Below are 6,000 nucleotides of genomic sequence, written 5' to 3' on the forward strand. Positions count from 1 at the left end.
GAACACAGGAATATGAACTTTATTCAGGTTTGTCTCTAAAAGCGCCACTTATTGTCAGTTCTGATATATGTTCAATTGAACGTTTGTATTTAAGAAAAAAAACCGAAAAAAATTTAAAAAACGACCAGTTTGATACATCGCTGCTACATTAAAGAAGTATAGACTTTATACCTGTAGGTATTTATGACCAAGTTGCATACCATCTACACTGGTGTGTGTTTCATGCTTCTCTTGAAGTCCTTGTCAATGTAGACAATTGCGGATACGGTTTTTTAAGGCCTGAAATGCAATTCAGCACAAACAACAAGTAAGCTGGACTTCGGTGTTTGCTCCTGTACTTCGGTTTCTGTTACATAGTTTCGGTAGTTTCTGATCGAAACGAAGTAAGCGTTGTGTGCAGTTTTGTACTGGCTTTATAGGAAATCCCGCGCAAGTAATTTCATCGTACCACTAAGCCGGCTGTTAAATTACACGGCTTGTCCTGAAGATACCCGAAAGACTTTCAATACGGAGGTGATGTGCAGGCAGTTTACAAAGAGGTGCCACCTTGCCGTGGACGTAGAAGCCGCAGAGCAGCAAGAGGCATCCTTCTGCACCCGCCCTTAAATAATGATAACACCCACGAATATCACTCTAACCGATACGTTTGCGCCCGAGTTGCACAGATGAGAGCTCAGCATGAATATAACGTTCATCTTTTACCGGGAGCCGCACACACGAGACGCACTGATATGTAGCTTTACGAGGAGAATTTAGCGAAGGGAGTATTTTATTGCCAACGCTCGGTGTTTTCACTTTTTACAGCGAATCTGTTAAGGGCTAGGTTCCAGGAGATCGCGCCCATGTAGTAGACCACCAAGGCGTGTACAACAGTTACCATCATAAGGACTGGCTCGAGCGTCATCCTCTTCTTCCGCAGCTGGCTCGTTGGCGCCCCTTGGTTTGCGCTCGTTCTCGTGCTCGGCACGCGCTCGTGCCACTGCTCCCTCGTTTGTCGCCGTCATCGTCTGCTTCCACAGCTGGCTACGTTGTCACTAATCATTCCATTGACGCACCACACCGCGCTTTTCGCAGGAACTCATGTTTGCTTCTTCATTACGTGACGTAGCTCACTTTGGCGGGCACGTGAGCGCGTCAGCACTAGTGCGCGAGCTGCGATTGTCGTATCCGCCTTAAAAAATAACGAAAAAGAGAAAAAAAAAGTCATCATATCTCTCTAATATATCGTGTGTAGGTTCTTTGTCTGTGCGTTAGCGCACATCACTCCGAAACGTCGCGCCCCCTTGCGGCTCCAGCTGAAAGTTGCATTGCTCCAAGGCGAAACATACATCGCTCAAAAGTGTAGCGCCACCTTGTGTCGCCTACTGAAATCTCCGGGGTTTCGCGGTGAAAAGGGATTGGGCGCTGCGGCAGCGAAAGGATACCACCGATGATAAGCGGGCCACGGACTCCAAGCGTAAGCGTACTGCCCACCAGGACCGCGAGGCGGAAAGAAATGCGAACCGTCCATGTGGCCCCGGCCCCGCAAAATTTCAACGTTTCGCCCGAGCAATGGCCAATCACCACACACACAGCTTCGCTGGTCATCCACATTCACAGAATGGAATGACACTGAATTTTTTGTTGTTGTGCCTTGAAAAGTTTGTGTGTTTGGTCAACGTTTATATAGGGGGCTCGCTTGGCTAAAACCGCATGTAACGAAAACATGTTACACTATTGTCTCCCATATTTTTGCAACCGCACTATATCAATGTGCTTTCCTTTGGTATCATTGTGCATTGAGAAGATGCCATTATTTGATCGAGCATGCATTGCGTGCGCACAGATGGCGCCGTTGTCACACCTCGCATGACGCAATTGGAGCTAAATTTAGCCTCGTGCGCTGCGTTCACAGAGGCATACCTTCGCAGCACGTTTGTTGAACCGAGCAGGAGTAGTCGCGCTTGAGAGCTCAGTATGTCATAGTAGTTATAGTTCATAAAACTCAATGTGGCACTTATCAGGAGTTAAAAAGGTCCACAGGTGTGCAATTAATTATAGAAGTGTCACGCTTGCTCGGCTATGACGCCCCCTGCGCTCGACGCGTAGGGTCCTGAAACGGCGTGAGGAGACTCGGGCAGCAAGAAAGAGAGAGACAGAAGAGAGATGAATGGCAGGGAGGTTAACCAGAACGGAATATCCGGTTTGCTACCCTACTCTAGGGAGAGAGGGGACGGAGAGGTAGACGGGAAAGTAGAGAGGCAGCAAGAAAGAGGGATACCCAAACCTGTTTAGCATGGCGGGAAGTGTCTGTCTCTATCGAGCGCCCTGCGCAGGAGACTGAGGCAAGTTCAGGAGCGCCAATCATCTACGAGTGCGGCGGGTTCGAGCAGCCCAGGGCCGTCTAGGGCGCCACCCAGTAGTGGGGTGACATTTTTTTTTTGCCTAAGTGCGCAAGCACTCTCTGGAAATGAAATGGCCCACTGCGATTGAAGAGCACGATTGCAAAATTCGACCATAAGACCCACTAAATACAAGTTACATTAAAAAAATGTTGGCTTTCTAATGCATGAACAAATGCAACTTGCGTATTTGGCTGCGTTGTTTAAGTACCTGACTGCCCACACACCCTATGCAGCACACACAACACCTTTGAGGCTTCATCACTGATACCAACTAGACGATGTTAAATGCTGAAATTTTTCTGAAGACGAACATACTACATCTTCGTACAAAGGTTTCTTAGAATATTGACACTCTGCTAGTTTTGCATTCCTGCCTTGAGCTAGCTCTGTTCGCCCCCTCCCCCCCCCCTCTCCTGCCCTTTCGCCTACACCATTTCCTTACACCAGGTCTGTCTTCCCAGCGACGTTAGCATATTTTCATCTGCTCTTCCATTTCTTTATATTTTCTTTTATGCATTCGTTCATTGTCATTCATCTCTTAGTTCGTCTTTAGTTCGCTCGTTCCATGTGTCCACCCTTCCTGCTTTTTTTTTTTTACATGTTACGTTGCATCTTTTGCCTTTCTTCTCCTTTCAGGCATCGGTTTCTGCCTGTGGGAATACACGAATACTACCGCTTGCGTTTCGCCACAAAATTGATTGCCCAGTCCAGCGTCCAGTTCCACGTGCTCAATTTCAATCTTCGTTGGGCCCTTTCTCTCGGGTATGCGGCAAGAAGTTCTCGGGTGACCGTAAATGAGCTCGCGCCCATCTATAAGCCCCCGTGTGGCCATGGAACCCCATTTATGCTGGCAGAATGTAGTGACATCGGTGCTAGAGACATCCAAGCATGAGCTGAGAAAATTTCTTTCCGTCAGAACGATAGAGGCGGCCTCGTTTGTATGTAAATCGAGGAGCCACGAAGTCTTGAGTAAGCCGCCAAGTTTTCGTAGCTTTGAATTATAGGCGCGTTCTCTTTATGTTTAGTTTGAAAGTTTGTCACGCAGCATATAAATAGGGTGAAGCATCTCGTATGTGCGCATGGAGCTTGTTCCTTTCAATGAAGTGCATTAAGGACGCATGGTTTGGATCGTAGGTCACCATACGGTAGCCATTTATTGGCGGGTTCAATATAGAGTGGCTCAATATGTAGTATATTTCTTCTTATGACGGACACAACACGAGTAAACGTGCAATCTGTCACTGCATGCTACTTTCTCCTGACGGTGATGTTATCATTCCACTGATCACTTTATCTTCGCTCACTCTGCTGATTTTATAGGTTACAAAAAAAAAAAAAGAAAAGTGGCATGTAACGTTCAAGTGGCGCGATGTACAAAGGTAGCGTAAGCGCCAGTCAGCAGATGACGTACACTCCCAGTTATATTATTCCAAAATACATTTAATAATACCAAGTTATTTTAAATTAAGTGACGCAAAATTTGTAGGAAAGTGGAACTACTTTTACGCTATGTAGGTATAGACAAAGAAGCGGCATAATAGACAATTTGAAAGAATGTCTTAGAATTATGCTGAATACTTGTGTACAACGACCAAAAAAATGCTCTTGCAGTTCTGAGTAAACGGATGAAACTTTGCAGAAGTGGTACGCCTAATCAGTTTTATGGCGATAGCAATTATATGGACCCTCATTCGCGTTAGTGCTGCCGACGCCGGGTTATCCCGGGCGCAACGGTGCATTCGCGGCCCGCGCAGCACAACTCACCGACCCGTGCTGTGCCCGCGCGGCCGAGCGCGTACGCGGCCTACGTGCCGTGTGTTGGAGGTCATGCAATCTGCAGCGGGTGCCAGGGCGAACATGCTGGAGCGAGCAGAGAAGGCTGGTTTTATACGCGCCGTCTTACGGCGCGCCCAGTGTCGGAGGTCACATGATTGGCTGTTTCCGAGCAGCACCGTTGAAGTGGTGAATGGAGCGGCAGCACGGCACGCTCGCTTTGGGACAAGTAGGCGCGCTCCTCGCTACCGCCGCTCCTCACCACGCTACCGTTGTAACCACGAGCGCTGGCGATCGTCGAGTCAACAGCTCCATCTATGTTTGTATTTGGGCTCATGACACCTAAATTGTTATTAAGGAAATATTTACTACAACCTATACTGCTCACAAAACTACGTGTCTTGCTTCATGTATTCGTACTTGGCTGTTGCTGTGAATGCCTCACCTTCCGGTCTAAAATGTGTGTCCTTGTGTTTTTACAGGGAAGCTGCCTGTGGCTATGATCTGGAAAAAAAATGTGTGCAAGAAATCATTATGTGGGCCGATCCTGGTGATTGTGCCGAAAAAGTCCAAGCTCAATGGCACATACTGCTGTGGGCTCAGAGACCTGTAAAACGCCCTTGAACTACCCTTGTCAATGAATGGACACACGGGATTGACCTGCAAGAGCGCCGAGCCCTGGGCGGACGGAATCGCCATCTATGCACAGACCGACTGCATGAGTGCCACCCCCTACGGTATGCCAGTCCTAAATGATGCCACCGTCTCGGATTGTGCGGATGTTTGCGCCGTTAGGCTACAAGATGGCGCGGTAGTTGCTGCGGTACACATCCCTCCCGTAACCTCGAAGAGAGGGGTCGAAGTCCTTCTGACTGACGTGTTCGGTTGGGTGTCTCTCGACAACAACACATCAATCGTCATCGTGAGACTAGCGTTGATATCAGCAGACCCGACGGAAGGTGGATCTCATCGTTCGTGTTGGAACGTTTCGGCAAACAATGTTTCAATGGAGTGGATGTGCCAACAACAACACGCAACAGATCGTGCATTGATCTCACATTTAGAAAGTATGTGTTTAAAATGAACGTGCAACCAATTGAAGTTTACCATAGCGACCATAAGGCAGTAATCAATATGGTGACCATGTGAATGGTATTAAAAAAGAACAAGACAAAAGCAAACAACTAAGTAATGTGTTCTGTCTTTTCAACCATTTAACATATCCACCAAACTAGAAAAAAAGATTTAAATAGAATTAAATAAAATCAACAGCTTCACTGGTCTTCCATCTTCACATAGTGGAAGGGCTCCGTTTTTTTTTTTGTTGTTATTCGCGACATGCTGTAGGTATCGCGGGTGACTAATTCCACATGATGCTTCCAACAAGCGGCCATCGATGCATTATACACCGTTGTGAAATCCAGACGCTTTGATGCATGTTAGGACATTGGATCAGTTTGGCACGCTTCATTATATTTAATGGAACGTTTTACGAATAAGATGGCCTTTGTAATACTGAAACAGGTAGACGAACAGCTAACAAAATAGATAGCAGCAAGAGGATAAGAAGGGTCCTGACGCGGCGTTGTGTATGGTCCTTCCCTCATCGGTCCATTGAGCTAACTCGACATCATGAAACCGTATACCAACAACATCACGTTGATGTGTTGAAGTTACATTTAATGGATATAGGCCATCACTGACAGTTAACGCCACCTGCAAACAGAAGCGGTGTTTTGCACCTCCTATATGTACATTTTTCGCCTCATATACGCCTGAAAAAAAAAAAACGAACAAAAATAAAAAGAGTTTGTTCTAGGTCGCAGGAAAACAATGAGAAATC

This window comes from Dermacentor silvarum, chromosome 8 (assembly GCF_013339745.2).
Source record: "Dermacentor silvarum isolate Dsil-2018 chromosome 8, BIME_Dsil_1.4, whole genome shotgun sequence".
Classification (NCBI taxonomy): domain Eukaryota; kingdom Metazoa; phylum Arthropoda; class Arachnida; order Ixodida; family Ixodidae; genus Dermacentor; species Dermacentor silvarum.